A 19,470-nucleotide genomic window follows, 5' to 3' on the forward strand; every position below is an offset into this window, starting at 1 on the left:
TCCCTCCACTAGTTCGTTCCACCTCGTATATTAATTCGGTAGTGGATGGCAAAACCCTGCCGGATCAGCTCCACCAACACCGCCGCCACGCTGTCGTGTTGTCGGAGAATTGATTTTCCTCTCCGCTCTCTCTTGATGGGTCAACAAGGCGGAGATCATCATCGATTTGTACGTGTGCTGAACACGGAGGTGACGTCCGTTCGGTGCTAGATCGTGATTGGATTGTGGGACGGCTTGCGATTTGGATCTCGAATACATTTGACTACATCAACCTTGTTTCTTAATGCTTCCCGCCTAGAGATCTAGAAGGGTGTGTGGATCAGATATCTCCTCTCGTAGATGGCCATCACCATGGATAGATCTTGTGTGTGCGTAGGACATTTGTTGTTTCCAATGCAACGTTCCTCAACAATAGCATCATGAACTAGGTCTATGCGTAGATGACATCTCGAGCAGAACACAAAGGAGTTTGTGGGTGTTGATATTCACATTGCTGACCTCCTTAGTATTTTCTCGATTCGGCGGTATTGGGGGATGAAGCGGCCCGTACAAACCTTACTCGTCCGTGTACAAGAGACCGATTCCATCGACACACATGCAACTTGTTGCATAAAGATGGCTGGCGGGTGTCTGTCTCTCCTACTTTAGTTTAATCGGATTCGACAGAGGCGGCCCTTGTAGAAGGTGAAATAGAAGCTTGCATATCACCGTTGTGGTTTTTGCGTAGGTAAGAATCATTCTTGCTTGATACCCCTACCAGCCACGTAAAACTTGCAACAACAAATTAGAGGACGTCTAAATTGTTTTTGCAGGGTATGTTGTGATATGATATGGCCAATGACATGATGTTATATAGTTGATGTATGAGATGACCATGTTGTAATAGTTAATATCGACTTGCATGTCGATGCTAGGGCAACCTACATGTCAATGCTTTACTTTATCAGTAGATCGGTAGCAATAGTAGTACAAGCATAAATGGCGTGACAACCTCGATGGCAGCACAATGACGGAGATAATGATGATGGAGGTCATGGTGTGGCGCCGATGACGATGAAGTTCATGCCGGTGCTTTGGAGATGGAGATCAAAAGCACAAGATCATGTCCGTATAATGTCACTTATGATTTGCATGTGATGTTAATCCTTTTATGCACCTTGTATTGATTAGGATGAGGGTAGCATTATAAGTTGATCCCTCACTAAAATTTCAAGATAAAATTGTGTTCTCCCCGAGTGTGCACGATTGGGAAAGTTCGTCGTTCCGAGACACCATGTGATGATCGGGTGTGATAGACTCTACATTCACATACAACGGGCGCAAGAAAGTTTTGCACATGCCGCACACACGGGTTAAACTTGACGATCCTAGCTTGTATAGACATGTCCTCGGAACACAAGACACCGAAAGGTCGAACATGAGTCATATAGTTGATATGATCGACATGAAGATGTTCACCATTGAAACCATCTCATATGACGTGATGATCGGACTTGGGTTGGTGAATTTGGATCATGTGTCACTTAAATGACAAGAGGGATGTCAATTTGAGTGGGAGTTTTTAATATGATTAACTAAAATCTTTATTTTGAACAAGAGTCTAAGTAATCTTTGCAAATTTTATGTTGTAGATCAATGGCTCGTGCAGTAGCACCCCTGAATTTTATTGTGTTCCTAGAGAAAGTTAAGCTGAAAGATGTTGGGAGCAACTTTGTAGACTGGGGCCGTAATTTGAGGATTGTCCTCACAGTTTCCCAAAAGAGTTACGTCCTTGATGCATCGCTTGGTGATGCACCCCTTCCCGGCGGCTGAATACGTTTTGAACGTTTGGCAATCGCGTGTGGATGACTACTCAGTAGTTTAGTGTGCAATTTGGTATGGCTTAGAACCGGGACTTTGAAAGCGTTTTGAACATCATGGAGCATATGAGATGTTCTAGGAATTGAAGTTTATCTTTGAGAAGAATGCCCGGATTGAGAGGTATGAGACCTCCGATAAGTTCTATGCTTGCAAAATGGAATAGAACGGGTCTATTAGTGAGCATGTACTCAGAATGTCTGTCTATGTGATACGTCTCTGTCGTATCTATATTTTTTTCTTGTTTCATGCCAATATTTTACAACTTTTATATACTTTTGGCAACTTTTTATACTACTTTTGGGACTAACACGTTGATCCAGTGCCCAGTGCTAGTTCATGTTTGTTGCATGTTTTTTGTTTCATAGAAAATCCATATGCAACGAAGTCCAAACGGGATAAGGGAATATGTGAAGTCCAAACGAAAATCCATTTTTTGGAGTATATGTGAATTTTGGGAAGTGGAATCAACACAAGGCAATGCCTGAGGGGCCCACAAGACAGAGGCACGCGAAGTGGGGGGTAGGGCGCGCCATGCTGTCTTATGGCCACCCCATAAGGCGGTTGGTGCCCTTCTTTCACTTCAAAAAGCTAATATCCGGATAAACATCGTGTTAAAATTTCAGCCCAACCAGAGCTACGGATCTCCCGGAATATAAGAAACGATGAAAAGCCCGAATCTAAAACGCAAAAACAAAAAGAAACAGAGAGAGAGATCCAATCTCGGAGGGGCTCTCGCCCCTTCACCGCATGCTGGCCAAGGACCAGAGGGGAAACCCTCCTCCCATCTAGGTGGGAGGCCAAGGAAGAAGTAGAAGGAGGGGCTCTCCCCCCTCTCTCCCGGTGGCACCGGAACCGCCGGGGCCATCATCTTGACGGCGATCTACACCAACAACTTCACCGCCGTCATCACCAACTCTCTCCCCCTCTATGCAGCAGTGTAACACCCCTTCTCCCTGTTGTAATATCTACTTAAACATGGTGCTCAACGCTATGTATTATTTACCAATGATGTATGGCTATCCTATGATGTTTGAGTAGATCCGTTTTGTCCTATGGATTGATTGATGATCATGATTGGTTTGAGTTGCATGCTTTATTATTGGTGTTGTCCTATTATGCTCTCCGTGTTGCACAAGCGTGAGGTATCGCCGCTATAGTGTGTTGCAATGTGTTCATGATTTGCCTATGGTGGGTTGCTTGAGTGGCAGAAGCATAAACCCGAGTAGGTGGGTTGTTACATATGGGAGTAAAGAGGACTTGATACCTTATAATGATATGGTTGGGTTTTACCTTAATGGTCTTTAGTAGTTGCGGATGTTTCCTAGAGTTCCAATCATAAGTGCATATGATCCAAGTAGAGGAAGTATGTTAGCTTATGCCTCTCCCTCATATAAACTTGCAATAATGATTATTGGTCTAGTTATCGATTGCCTAGGGACAAATAACCTTCTTGTGACAAAAAGATCTCTACTAAGACCAACTTAGTTGTTTCTTTATCTTAGATGCCCCTAGTTTTTGTTTACATGTTCTTTATTTTCTTGCAAACCTATCCTATCATGCCTACAAAGTACTTCTAGTTTCATACTTGTTCTAGATAAAGCGAATGTTAAGCATGCTTAGAGTTGCATCGGTGGTCGATAGAACTTGATGGAATATTTTTTCTACCTTTAGCTCCTCGTTGGGTTTGACACTCTTACTTATTAAGAAAGGCTACAATTGATCCCCTATACTTGTGGGTTATCAGTATGCCAACCGCGTGGCTGAGTTGGGAATTATTCTCTCGCCAGAGGCAATCGGTAATAGTGTTCATCAATCATTGCCACCTAGCTACAAAAGTTTTTTGATAAACTACAACATGCAAGGGATGAATCAATGAGTCGCCAAGCTGTTTGTGATGCTGAAAGTCGCTAAGTAAGAAATCCAGAAAGAACACCAAGTCTTGATGGTGAATAAAACCACCAGTTTCAAGAAAAATGGCAAGCGCTAGAAAGGTAACTTCAAGAAGAGTGGAAAAGCAGTTGCCCCTCCCATGAAGAAAACCAAGGCTGGACCCAGGACAGAAACCGAGTGCTATCATTGTAAGTGGACTGGTCATTGGAAGCGGAACTACCCAAAATATCTGGCCGACAAGAAAGCGTCCAACGCCAAACAAGTTATATATGATATACATGTTATTGATGTGTACCTCACCATCTCTCGTTGTAGTGCGTGTGTATTTGATACCGGTTCGGTTGCTCACATTTGCAACTCAAAGCAGGAACTATGGAATAGAATGAGGTTGGCGAAGGACGAAGTGACGATGCGCGTGGGAAATGGTTCCAAGGTTGATGCGATCGCCGTCGGCATGCTCTCACTTCAATTACTATCGATTTTAGTGTTGAACGTGAAAAATTGTTATTTAGCATCTGCGTTAAGCATGAACATTATATCTAGATCTTGTTTATTGCGAGACGGTTACTCATTTAAATTAGATAATAATGGTTGTTCCATTTATATGAGTAATATCTTTTATGATCATGCACCCAATGTGAGGGGTTTGTTCTTATTGATTCTCGATAGTAATGATACACATGCCCATAACATTGATGCCAAAAGATGTAGAGTTGATAATGATAGTACCAATTTCATGTGCCACTATCGCTTAGGTCATATTGGTATAAAGCGCACTAAGAAAATCCATGCTGAAGGACTTTTTCAGTCACTTGATTTTGAATCAGTTGACACATGTGAACCATGCCTCACGGGCAAGATGACCAAAACTTCGTTCTCGAGAACAATGGAGCGAGCAAGTGAATTGTTGGAAATCATACATACTCATGTGTGTGGTCCGATGAGCACTGAGGCACGCCGTGGATATCGCTATTTTCTCACCTTCACGGAGGACTTAAGTAGATATGGTTATATTTACTTAATGAAACACAAGTCTGAAACGTTTGAAAAGTTCAAGCAATTTCAGAGTGAAGGGGAGAATCATCATAACAAGAAGATCAAATTCCTATGATCTGATCAAGGAGGAGAATATCTGAGTCGTGAGATTGGCACTCACTTAATACAATGTGTAATTATTTCACAGTGGACGCCGCATGGAACACCACATCGAAATGTTGTGTCCGAACATCGTAATCGTACTTTATTGGATATGGTGCATTCTATGATGTCTCTTGCCAATTTGCCATTGTCATTTTGGGTTATGAAGTAGAGACAGTTGCATTCACTTTAAATAGGGCACCATCAAAACCAATTAAGATGACGCCACATGAACTATGATTTCACAAGAAACCAAAGTTGTCGTTTCTTAAAGTTTGGGAATGTGATGCTTATGTCAAAAAGCTTCAGCCTGAAAAGCTAGAACCCAAAGCCGAGAAATGTGTCTTCATAGGATACCCAAAAGAGACAGTTGGGTATACCTTCTATCTCTGATCCGAAGGCAAAGTGTTTGTCGCTAAAAATGGAAAATTTCTTGAGAAAGAGTTTCTCCCGAAAGAATTGAGTGGGAGGAAGATAGAACTTGATGAGGTTATTGAACCTCTACTTCAACCAGGAAGTAGCGCACCAGAGAAAATTGTTTTTGTGGAGCCTACACCAATTGAAGGGGAAGCTAATGATGATGATCATTAAGCTTCAGATCAAGTTGCTATTGAACCTCATATGTCGCCAAGGGCATGTACTGCTCCTGAGTGGTATGGTAACCCTGTCTTATCAATCATGTAGTTGGACAACGATGAACCTACGAACTAGGGAGAAGCGATGGTGGGCCAGGATTCTAACAAATTGTTAGAGGCTAAGGAATCCGAGATAGGATCCATGTATGAAAACAAAGTGTGGACTTCGGAAGTATTACTTGAAGGGCGAAAGGCCATTCAGAATAAATAGATCTTTAAGAAGAAGACAGAAGCCGACGACAATGTCACCGTCTATAAAGCACAACTTGTGGCAAAAGGTTTTTCACAAGTTCAAGGAGTTTACAATGATACTTTCTCACCCGTAGTGATGCTTAAGTCTGTCAGAATCATGTTAGTAATAGCTGCATTTTTCGATTATGAAATTTGGCATATGGATGTCAAAACAATGTTCCTTAATGGTTTCCTTAAGGAAGAGTTGTATATGGTGCAACCGGAAGGTTTTGTCGATCCAGAGAATGCAAAGAAAGTGTGCAAGCTCCAGTGATCAAGGTGTTGGAATCAGAGTTGGAATCAGCATTTTGATGAAGTGATCAAGGTGTTTGGGTTTATACAAGTTTACGGAGAAGCTTGTATTTACAAGAAAGTGAGTGGGAGCTCTATAGTGTTTCTAATATTATATGTGGATGACATATTGCTGATTGGAAACAATATAGAATCTTTCGGAAGCGTAAAGGATTATTTGAATCAAAGTTTTTCAATGAAGGACCTAGGAGATCTATATAGATAGATCAAGACGCTTAATAGGACTTCCAGAGAGCACAAACCTCGACAAAGTTTTGAAGAAGTTCAAAATGGATCAGTCCAAGAAAGGGCTCTTGCCTATATTGCAAGGTGTGAAGTTGAGTAAGACTCAATGCCCAGTGACTACAGAAGATAGAGCAAAGATGAGTGTCTTCCCCTATGCTTCAGCCATAGGCTCTATCATGTATGCAATGCTATGCGCAAGACCTGATGTCAGCCTTGCCATAAGTACGGCGAGAAGGATTCAGAGTGAGCCAGGAATGGAACACTAGAAAGCGGTCAAGAATATTCTGAAGTACAAGAAAATGACTAAGGAAATGTTTCTCGTGTATGGAGGTGATCAATAGCTTGTCATAAAGTGTTACACCGATGCAAGTTTTGACACTAATCCAGATGACTCTAAGTCGCAAACCAGATATATATATATATTCTCAATGGGGGGCGATGCAGTTCCAAGCAAAGCATTGTAGCTGATTCTACATGCGAAGCGGAGTACATAGTTGCCTTGGAGGCGGCTAAAGAAGGTGTCTGGATGAAGGAGTTCATCACAAATCTTAGAGTTGTGCCTAGTGCATTGGATCCAATGGCTCTGTTCTTTGACAACACTTGGGCCATTGCTCTGGCCAAGGAACCAAGGTTTCATAAGAGGACCAAACACATAAAGCGACGCTTCAATTCCATTTGTGATTACATCAAGGAGGAGGTCATAAATATTTGCGAAGTGCACACGGATATGAATGTCGCAGACCCGTTCACTAAACCTCTTCCACGAGCGAGGCATGATCAACACCAGAATTGTATGGGTGTCAGATTCATTACAATGTAAATCACATAGTGATGTGAGCTAGATTATTGACTCTAGTGCAAGTGGGAGACTATTGGAAATATCCCCTAGAGGCAATAATAAAATAGTTATTATTATATTTCTTTGTTCAAGATAATTATTTATTATCCATTCTAGAATTGTACTCATTGGAAACTCAAATTCATGTGTGGATACATACACAACACACTGTCCCTAGTAAGCCTCTAATGGACTAGCTTGTTGGTCAAAGATGGTCAAGGTTTCCTGGCCATAGACAAGAGCTGTGATTTGATAATGGGATCACATCATTAGGAGAATGATGTGATGGACAAGACCCAAACTATGAACGTAGCATGTGATCATGTGAGTTTATTGCTATTGTTTTCTGCATGTCGAGTATGTGTTCCTATGACCATGAGATCATGCAACTCCTGGACACCAGAGGAATGCCTTGTGTGTATCAAACATCACAACGTAACTGAATGACTATAAAGGTGCTCTACACATATCTCCAAAGGTGTTTGTTAGGTTGGCGTGAGTCGATAATGGGATTTGTGACTTCGTATGACGGAGAGGTATCTTGTCACGCCCAAGATGTGACCCTATCCTCAATTTGGCACGAGGGCCTCGTCAGGGATAGAAGTGCATCTCGTCGTGTCGCAAGAATAGATATCATTACAAGTACATGTACTGAAAAGAAGAGATATATATAAAGAATTGGCTTACACTCGCCACAAGCTACATCGGAGTCACATCAGTACAATACATAAACATCATGAAGAAGAGCAGGGTCCGACTACGGACGAAGTCAAATGAGAAAAGAAGAACGACGTCCATCCTTGTTATCCCAGGTTGCCGGCCTGGAACCCATCCTAGATTGATGAAGAAGAATAAGAAGAAGCAATTCCAAATGTATAATCAACGCGCTTGCGTCAAGTAACCTTTACCTGTACCTGCAACTGGTGTTGTAGTTATCTGTGAGCCATAGGGGACTCAACAATATCATTTCCAAAGGTATCAAGACTAGCAAACCTTAATGGGTGAGGTAAGGTTAAGTGCTGAGGTTGCAGCAGCGGCTAAGCATATATTTGGTTGCTAACATACGAGTACAAGAAATAAAGAGGGGGATGATCTACGCATATCGGACGTGAACTACTGATGATCAAATGAATGATCCTGAACACCTACCTACGTGAGACATAACCCCACCGTTTCCTCGATCGGAGAAGGAACTCAGGAAAGAGACAGTCACGGTTATGCACTCAGTTGGCATATTTTAATTAAGTTAACTTCAAGTTGTCTAGAACCAGTGTTAAACAAAGTTTCCATGTTGCCACATAACCGCGGGCACGGCTTTCCGAAAAGATTTAACCCTACAGGGGTGCTCCAACTAGTCCATCACAAATTACCACAAGCCACATAGAAATCCTCAATCACGAAGCTCGCGATCTCGTCGGACTCCTTAGTGGAAAACCTCAACTCTAAGATTACCCAAAGCATCACCGGAATCCCGATGCACAAGATATTTCGTCAAAGGTAAAACTTATCCAACAAGGCCGCCCGACATGTCGACGATCCCAAGAGGAGCCGCGTATCTCGTTCTCACGACACGATGGATGGAAAAGCCTACACGTACCAAACCTCGAGTTGCCTCCGAATACGGTGCCGCTAGGGTCGACCCTTCGGGTACCAGACAGACTCCGATTGTGACGAAACTTGACAGGCGGCCTAGCTATATTAAAATAAGACCGCACGTCAAATCTCAACCCAATCAGAGAAAGTTTTACGCACACTTTAAAAACAAGATTTAAATGTTGCCGCGGGCGTGTGCGTGTGTGGTCGGGCTCAGAACGGACAACGACGAGAACTGGCAACTAACAACAGGTACAAGTTTTTTTTTTTGAAAACTGGCGGCAACCGAGATGCCGATGCAATGGTGATGATGCGCATGATTCGATGATGATGCGACAAAAGAAAACAGACACTTGACGAAAACGGAATAAAGGGGGGGATCTTCTGGGGCGTCGGCATTGGGTTGTCACAACTCTCCTACATTACAAGAGGATCTCGCCCCGTGATCCAAGAATGAAAGGGGGAGAGGATGGGAAAGAACAAGAGGTGAAAACTTAGTCGCTTCTTTGGCAAACGAGTGAAACCAACGACCCTTGAAGGTTGCAAAGATATGAGGAATGATAAGAGAAACAAGCAAGAATTCACGGAAAATTTTGGCAGCACTTCGGTAGGAAAAGGGAACGAAAAAATTCGATAAGATGGAAGAACTAGACAAAATTGTAACAAAGAACTAAATAGAACAAGGGAACACCATGATCTTGACAAGACAAGATGCTAGACCCAAAAGAGCAATATCACAATGCCTCCGGAACAATAGACTAGGAACTAGCTCATATGGAGTAAGAGAATGAAGAAAAGAATAACAACTATCATCACAATAGAATTCAAGAGCCTCCTGACAGAGAATTGACGTAGTAGTTGGAAAACCTACAACGAAAAGAACAAGATAGTAGTGGGCTTATGAAAATCATCTCAACATTTATGAGGTGACAACCAACCACTAAAAGAAACAAGGATTGATGGGGAGCAACAATATATGTACACTTCCTTCACCAAGAGGATACATTGAGAACTTGGATAAATGACAATTACCATAATAGCAACATCCTTAGACAAGCTTTAGGTGACAACTAAACCAAGATATCTCAATGAAGAAATCATGGGCTGAAATATCTCATGATCAAAGAATTGGTGGGTTTAATTAACTCATTCTTGAAAGGAAAACTCTTCGAGGCTCCTACACTAATAGAACTCTATAATACCACCTCAAAGGATAAAGGAGGAAGAATTGTACCTTGAAATGCAAGAGAAACGATACTTGAGGTTCTCCAACAAGAATCTTGAAGAACACTTTGAGAATGAATTGATATCATGAGCCACTCCGGAAGAAGAATCTAAATCACTATGAACAAGAATAAGAATTATGTTATGCTTATCCTTCATCAAGTTAAATTCATGACAAGCAACGGATTTAGCGTACAACTTATTCTTCTTGAAAGAACTTGAAGAGAGAGATAGGTAAGCACCACTTGAAGAAAAATTGAAGGAAGCACCGGTAAGAATTCAGAATTGAATGGAACACCACGAATTAATGGAGATACATGTGAATGACGAGATCATGAGCCACCTAAGAGAAACTAGAACAAGGCACCAGATAATTGAGAGACGAACGAAGAGACAACAATGGAGAAGAATTAGAGAATGAAAGCTGAAAGCTGAGAACGAAGAATCTTCTAAATTGATGGCCTTCGGAGGATCGAGAATGAAAACAAATCTGAAATGCACCGGTTAGCAAGAAAGGGATCACTCATGAACAGAAACAACTGAGAAGATAACACGAAGTTGAGATGATATATTCAAGAGAATGGACCAATTTTGAGAGAAACACTTCTTCGGTCTTCCAAGCTGAAAATGATGACGAGAATCCACACCAAGGATACTGAGACACTCCGGAATAAAGAAGAATGAAAGGTTGAACCAAATATGAGAAATAATTCAAATTGATCTTGGAGAAGGGATATGATTGATGGAAATCATTCTTACGTCACACGGAAAAGAATTAAAGATCTCCGGAAAGATTACAAGAGCCAGACAAGATCCTGGGAAAACCTGTGGGTTATGGGCCCACTCAAAGAAACCACCATTGAAAAGATTGCTTAGAAAACGAGATATTGCAGCGATACAAGTGAAAACTTTAAGAGGTGAGGCCCTCGAAATAGTTAAAAGAATTGAAACCAAGAAAGGAGGAGATAACTTCAATGCTCCGGATAGAATAGAGAGAAATGACAACAAGAAGACTTGATAAGAATTTTCAACATGGAAAAGAATTGAAAGATGAAAAGGATATGATGACACGAATAACTGAATTAAAATCACTGGAAAAGATAACAAGATTGAAAACAGATGAACACGAAGCTCCTGAGAATCTTCACAATGAACCACAGGATAGGACACGGAATAAAAGATAGCGGAAGCGACAATGAAATGAAATGCACTTGGATGACATCCAATCACTAAAGAAAAGGGCGGGAGGGCGGGGGAAAACAAAGACCACTTGGGACAGATGAGATGAACTCCGGAATGAGAATAGAAAGATTGATCTTGCACAATTGGAGAGGATTGCATTACTTGAATAGAAGCATGCCGGTTGAAAAAGAATTGATATGGCGACTCCGGTTGACAAAATTGCTAAGACAATTGATTGAGCAAAAGGATTAGCACTCTCATAGGAATATAAGAACACTGCTTAGAAAAGATCTGAAATCACCACTTGACATCGAAGCAACATGAATTACCATATTCAACAAAACAAAGGGTGAGGCTTATGAAACAAGCCAGAACAAATTCATGGGAGAGATTTCGTCCGATATTTTCCTGCACAGGATCGCACGGGCTCGATCTTATAGTAGCCATCAAGTGCAAGGCAGTGCACCCGACATATGAAGCGTCCCCGAGTCGTAGCAAGCTACAGGGACTCTTTAAGACACAACGAGAACCGATGTAAGTCGACCGTCAACAAACGAATCCACTAGATGTCGAACCCCAACCTAACATCATGCATTTGTTGAAAGATTGTCCTATAAGCAACTACTTGAATTCCCACCTAAGAATTCCTGAAATTTCTGGTCATGCAATCTGGTACACGGATACAAGGAGTAATAGTCACACAACTCCTATACTAACCCGTTAACTGTATCACATCCGTCAACACATAACCAGAATCTCGGACCTTCACCTACAACAGACCCTCGTGATCACAACGATACAAAGTATGCCAGTACTCCCGAACAATCTGCACCAGTACTCGGGACATCGGGGATATCTCGCCACTACTAGTATTGAAGCAATTATGAACAACGTTCGTTCTGAGATACTAAGAAATCTGAATGATAACGATGTGCTCGAGAATCCCCTGGAGCTCAACTCCCCGAAAGAAATCAAGTCAGATAGGAGGCACCAAGACAGAACTCCGTCACATCGCCATCATATAGATTCCAAAAATATCCGCGTGATCCTAAAAAAATTTGAGTGAGAAGAGGAGTAGAATAAATTATTACGTCAAGATTCCCACCAAAGCATGGAAGAGGAGAAAAAAGAATCCTACTCTCCGATATATAACTAGACTCAAAGTAGTTTTTCACTAGACTCGACTCGGCCAAGTTCGATCAATCAAGGGGGCTCCTAGGTCGGTACTGCTCTGATACCAACTTGTCACGCCCAAGATGCGACCCTATCCTCAATTTGGCACGAGGGCCTCGTCGGGGATAGAAGCGCATCTCGTCGTGTCGCAAGAATGGATATCATTACAAGTACATGTACTGAAAAGAAGAGATATATATAAAGAATTGGCTTACCCTCGCCAGAAGCTACATGAGAGTCACATCAGTACAATACATAAACATCATGAAGAAGAGCAGGGTCCGACTATGGACGAAGTCAAACGAGAAAAGAAGAACGACGTCCATCCTTGCTATCCCAGGCTGCTAGGCTGGAACCCATCCTAGATCGATGATGATGAAGAAGAAGAAGAAGCAACTCCAAATGTATAATCAACGCGCTCGCGTCAGGTAACCTTTACGTGTACCTGCAACTGGTGTTGTAGTAATCTGTGAGCCACAGGGGACTCAGCAATCTCATTTCCAAAGGTATCAAGACTAGCAAAGCTTAATGGGTGAGGTAAGGTTAAGTGGTGAGGTTGTAGCAACGGCTAAGCATATATTTGGTGGCTAACTTAGGAGTACAAGAAATAAAGAGGGGGATGATCTACGCATATCGGACGTGAACTACTGATGATCAAATGAATGATCATGAACACCTACCTACGTCAGACATAACCCCACCGTGTCCTTGATCGAAGAAGGAACTCACCAAAGAGACAGTCGCGGTTACACATTTAGTTCGCATATTCTAATTAAGTTAACTTCAAGTTGTCTAGAACCAGTGTTAAATAAAGTTTCCACATTGCCACATAACCGCGGGCACGACTTTCCGAAAAGATTTAACCCTGCAGGGGTGCTCCAACTAGTCCATCACAAATTACCACAAGCCGCATAGAAATACTCGATCACGAAGCTCGCGATCTCGTCGGACTCCATAGTGGAAAACCTCAACTCGGAGATTACCCAAAGAATCACCGGAATCCCGATGCACAAGATATTTCGTCAAAGGTAAAACTAATCCAGCAAGGCCGCCCGACGTGTCGACGATCCCGATAGGAGCCGCGTATGTCGTTCTCAGGACACGACGGATGGAAAAGCCTACAGGTACCAAACCTCGAGTTGCCCTGTGGTGGCCCCGCAGTCTGCCCAGTTTGGACCAACACTCATGAGGAGCACTGGCCCGGGGGCTGATTAATTATACTCGGGGTCTGGAAAGTCCCTATGCAATTTTTTTAGGTTATTAGGCAAATGTAGTACCAAAGTTGGGCCTTGCCAGACCAGCTTTAATCTAAAATGAATTATCAAGGGGGTCCCCATAACAACCTCGATCGTGTTAGGCGCGCTCAATTATGGAACATAACACCGGTAGCCGAAACTAAGGGGGCAAAGTAGGAACAAAACACCAGGCTAGAAAGGCCGAGCCTTCCACCTTTTACCAAGTATATAGGTGCATTAAAATAAATAGCATTTAATAGGGTGATATAACAAGGAACCCATGCTTTCACATGGAAGCAACTGCACCTGCAACTAGCAAGGCTAACACAGGGTTAAGCAAGTGGTAACATAGCCAATCAGTGGTTTGCTAGGTTGTGAACAGGTTGAAGGTTTAATGGCATTGTTGAGAAGCTGATATTTAACATGTGGTGGGCAACGAGACATAATCAATAGAAGTGATAAAACTAGCATGGCAATGATAGTAATGGTATCTGGGGAAATGGTCATCTTGCCTCAGATCCCGCTTGGAAGAAGAATGACTCTGTGAAGCAGACGAACCAATGTAGTCGAACGGGTCCTCACATCTGACACGCTTGCGGAACTCTATCGGGACGAAGCAAACCAGAAACAAGAATCAACACACGATATTCACCACACGATGCACATCACATATGATGCATGAACAAAAGAATACATGCAAGTCACAGCATGACCATTCACACAATCAAACACTACACATTAAGTGAAGTTCAATATGCAACGGGTTGCAAATTGACGAAACTCCACGTTTAATTATTTAGTTCTATCCCTATTAGATACACGGCAATATTAAATGTTTTTAAACATGGCAAGAGGAGAAGCGCAATTAAACTACCTATCTAGGCATTTTAAATGAGGTCGGAAATGACATATAGCACCTCCGAGACGACCTCACATGTTAATTTACAATTCTGTCCAGATCTGATCTAACACGTTTAATTAGTTGTTAAATATCAAAACAAATAGGTTCACGTGATTCTACGCATTGCTACAAGCAATTTGCACATAGAGAAGATCTCCAACGGAGCTACGGATCAAAAGATACGGACACCGCAAGATATGATGGCATGAATGCAAAATGTGTGCAACGATCGTCATGAGCACTTCAAAACACACAACCAGCAAGATAAAATGAAACTACACGAGATTCTAAGCAAGTTTCATATAGTACACGATCAAATCGGAGCTACGGTTCAACAACTACGAGCTATACAAGAAATGACTACAATCTGCCAAAATCAGCCACATAGCATTTTCTACACCCCACAACTACGAGCTACTCAACTCCAATATACTCAACCAAGACATGACACGAAAGAGGGCAAGAAGCACTACAACATACAACCAACAACAACTAGTATGGAAGCATGGAACACTAGGAAAAGATGTCACAAAATGGCATCTCACACACTATTTCAGACTTAGTGAAAATAGCAGTTTATGAAGCTGCAGTTTTCGATCTGAAGGCATATTGACAGCAGCAAAACCATAAGCTACAGGTCTCCAAATGGCATGCAAATTCACAGCATGCTAGAGAATCCCAAAGTATACAACTAACTCCATTGCACCAACCTAAAAAGAGCTACAGATCACAAGATAGAAGCAGGACAAGACAGCAACAAAATATAACAGATTTCAGACTTAGAAATATTTCAGCATCTCTAAACATGGATTTCTATTGCAACCAAAAATACCAGGGGCTAGAGTAAACATCCAAGAGCAACTCTCTAGTTGACAACTCCTTCAAACGAAGCACGGAATAATTCCTACGAAATAGACAAGAGGGCAACATAGAAAAATATCGCGCGAACTAACTTACTCAAAAGCTCAAACTAAATGCACAGAAAAATCCTATGGATTTTACTACCCCGAAAACATATAAAACATGTGGGGTTGCAACACAAAAATATTGCCACACGTAAATGCGGGATTATGTCCTAAACACGGAAAATAAACTAGCGACAAATCCCTACATGCAAAAATACCAATGACTACTCTAAATACATGGCAAAGGGGTTCCTAAAACATGGACATTTCTACTGCGGCATTCGAGAAAACCAGACACGCACGAGAAAAATAATACGGGACGAAACCTATTGGAACAACACGCGTTTCTAGGCATACGGCATGCTAAACGATGTCAAACTAATATGCAAGCTGCAAATTCGGATTCTGTGCGCAAAACTACACAAAAACCATATGCTACACGTCGCGATCCGACTTACGGAATAAAAGTTACGGGCGAAAGAATATATGCTATTTTTTGGGATTTTTATATAATTCCAAAAAAACCTAAATATCTAATGGGCTGAACAGGTGGGCGCAACATTCTAAACGGCGCCTGGGGCGGGGGATAGGGAGGCTCACCTTGGGGCATGGCCCGGTTCGGGAGTTGGGCCTGGAGGGTGGAGGCATGGCGGTGGGAGGCCAAGCGCCTGGGCCTGGGGAGGCCTGGGCCTCGGGAGGCGGCGACGCACTGGAGCTGGGCCGGCTCGGGACCGAGCCGAGGGGGTTGGTGGCGCTGGTCGTCTCCCCCTGGGAGCGAGGCTGAGAGGACCAGAAGACGGCGCGGGTGCGGTTGGCGGGGAACCAGCGCGGCTGGGCGGCGCATCCGGCGGCGACCGGTGGCCATTGGCCGGCGGGGACAGTGCAAGGCGGCGGGGATGAGCTCGGGAGCAGGGGCTCGGGGCTGCTCGACGAACGGCGACGGCGCGCAGATAGGCCTGCCCGGGCCTGATCTGGGCTCGGCGGGCCCGGCGATTGGTGGGAGGCTGAGGGGAGAGAGAGAGGGTTAGGGTTTCGGGAATTGCACGGTTTTCGAGGCAGGATGAGGGGAGACCTAAAATGGAAGGGGAGGTGTGTTTAAATAGGAAAGGGGGCTAGGTTTAGCGAAATTTTGACCCAGATCCAACCGCACGGTCGGATTCGACTAATTCTGAACGCAGGACGGACGAGTGGCTGTGTAGGTTAGTTATCCAGAGATGAGAGGGAAAACGGGCGGCGCGGCAACGATTTTCAAAACACCAATAACCTTCCGACGGTAGACCGAATACGGTGCCGCTACGGTCGACCGTTCGGGTACCAGACAGACTCCGATTGCGACGAAACTTGACAGTCGGCCTAGCTATATTAAAATAAGACCGCACGTCAAATCTCAAACCAATCAGAGAAAGTTTTATGCACACTTTTGAAAACAAGATTTAAACGTTGCCGCGGGCGCGTGCGTGTGTGGTCGGACTCAGAACTAACAACGGATGCAAGTTTTTTTTAAAACTGGCGGCAATGAAGATGCGGATGCAATGCTGATGATGCGCATGATGCAATGATGATGCGACAAAAGAAAACAGACACTTGACGAAAACCGAATAAAGGGGGGATCTTCTGGGGCATCGGCATCGGGCTGTCACATATCTCTAGGGCCCACTCGATAATACAACATCACAATGAGCTTGCAAGCAATTAGACTAAAGAGTTAGTCATGGGATCTTGTATAACAGAACGAGCAAAGAGACTTGTTGATAACGAGATTGAACTAGGTATGGAGATACCGCCGATCGAATCTCGGGCAAGTAACATACCGATGGACAAAGGGAACAACATACGGGATTAATTGAAGCCTTGACATAGAGGTTCAACCGATAAAGATCTTCGTAGAATATGTAGGAGCCAATATGGGCATCCAAGCCCCGCTGTTGGTTATTGACCAGAGAGTGTCTCGGTCATGTCTGCATAGTTCTCGAAGCCGCGGGGTCTACACACTTAAGGTTCGGTGATGTTTCAGTATAGTTGAATTATGTATGTTGGTGACGGAAGGTTGTTCGGAGTCACGGATGAGATCCCAGACGTGACGAGGAGTTCCGGAGTGGTCCAGATACGAAGATTGATATATAGGATAGAGGTATTCGGGATCCAGAAAGGTTCCGGGCACTGCCGGTAAAGTACCGGGAGTGACGAATGGGTTCCGGTGGTTCACCGGGAGGGGCTACCCATGAGGGGGGGACGTAGGCCTAAGAGGTGGCACACCAGCCTCTGGTGGGCTAGGCGGCTAACCCCTACTAGAGGTGGGGAGGAATTCGGCTCGGAGGAGGAGTCCTCCTAGCGCCTCCACCAAACCGAATTGGAGGAGGAGGACTCCTCCTCTTGTGCGCTGCCGACCAACCCTAGAGATTTTCCCTAGGGCACCACCCCTTGCCTCCCTCCTATATATAGTGGAGAGAAGAGAGGAAACCGACCCTAAGCCACGGCGCATCTCCCTCTCCCTCTACTAGTTCGTTCCACCTTGTAGATTGATTCGGTAGTGCACGGTTAAACTTTCCCGCATCAGCTCCACCAACACTGCCGCCACGCTGTCGTGTTGTCGGAGAATTCATCTACCTCTGCGCTCTATCTTGCTGGATCAACAAGGCAGAGATTTTCATCGAGCTCTACATGTGTTGAACACGGAGGTGTTGTCCGTTCGGCGCTATACCATGATTGGATCGCGGGACGGCTTGCGATTTGGATCACGAAGACGTTCGAGTACATCAACCGCGTTTCCTAACGCTTCCGGCTTAGCGATCTACAAGGGTATGGGATCTGATCTCTCCTCTCGTGGATGACCAGCACCAAGGATAGATCTTGTACGTGCGTAGGAAATTTTTTGTTTCCCATGCAACGTTCCCCAACATCATTATTGACGATGAACAAACTAATATCTTAGTTATTGAGACAATCATAATTCATATTATTCCACAGAAGAGTCTATGTAAGATCTTTTCATTGTAGCAAGTTCACATACTCAACTATCATTTAGTGTTCTATGATTGGTGACACTTATTGCGTATTTTTGGCGCTAGTGTTTTTGTTGGACATATAAGAAGATGGGGGCTTGATAGTTTGTTGCCACCCAACTTATTTACCTCGAGCATAATGCCATCAATAATGTTTCATGATCACCTACATTCAACAGGATATATTTATCTGGATCGAACCTCAACATATGATTCTTGCCAACTAGAGAGATAATAGGTTGGAAAAAGGATAAACTTTATTGACTCTTGCACAAAATTGAATTCATGAAGATAAAAGATAGGCCTTTCACACAGGGAAGCAGAGGTTGTCATGCGCTTTTAAGTTTTTGGATGTGCAAACTCTTAATGCAAATGAACGTCACTTTATATTGTCCCTTATGATAGCAAACTTTATTATGCACTATGTCGCTTTTATTTCTTTTCCATCACAAGATCGTACAAAGTTTATTTTCCCTTGCAATAAAAGATCATACATACATAAGAGCAATTTTCTTGCTTGATGCACCAATGACAACTTATTTGAAGCATCTTATTCAATCCATAGGTAGGTATGGTGGACTCTCGTGGAAAGAAACTGGGTTTAAGGGGTTATGGATGCAGAAGTAGTATCTCTACTTAGTGCGGAATATTTCGGCTAGCAAAAGATCTAAAGCAAGCACCACATGCTAAGGGATCCAACACGATATAACTTCTAGTGTATGTAAACTATAATGATCATCGCATTGTCTTCCATGTCCAACATCAACACTTGATCATTATATAATATTTGATGGGGTCTCACGATCATAAAAGATGTCCAAGATAGTGTATTTGTATGTAAATCTCCTCTCCTCTATCATAACCTTGCATAGATTGTATCAATGACTAATACTATGTTTGTTTATTATCAACCACTTTTATCACTTATACATTTTCTATGTGATGTCATTACTCCCCATGGTACTAGCATATGAGCTTTTATATATCTTTTATTTGAATTCTATGATGACAGATGCATCAGAGTAAAGCACACAAACTCAACTAATCTTTAGTATATAACTCTCATATTAGATTACAAGGACAGATAGATCTTAAAGCAAAGATTCTAAGCAAAACGAATCTGAAAT

The sequence above is a fragment of the Hordeum vulgare genome, chromosome 5H, assembly GCF_904849725.1.
Source record: "Hordeum vulgare subsp. vulgare chromosome 5H, MorexV3_pseudomolecules_assembly, whole genome shotgun sequence".
Classification (NCBI taxonomy): domain Eukaryota; kingdom Viridiplantae; phylum Streptophyta; class Magnoliopsida; order Poales; family Poaceae; genus Hordeum; species Hordeum vulgare.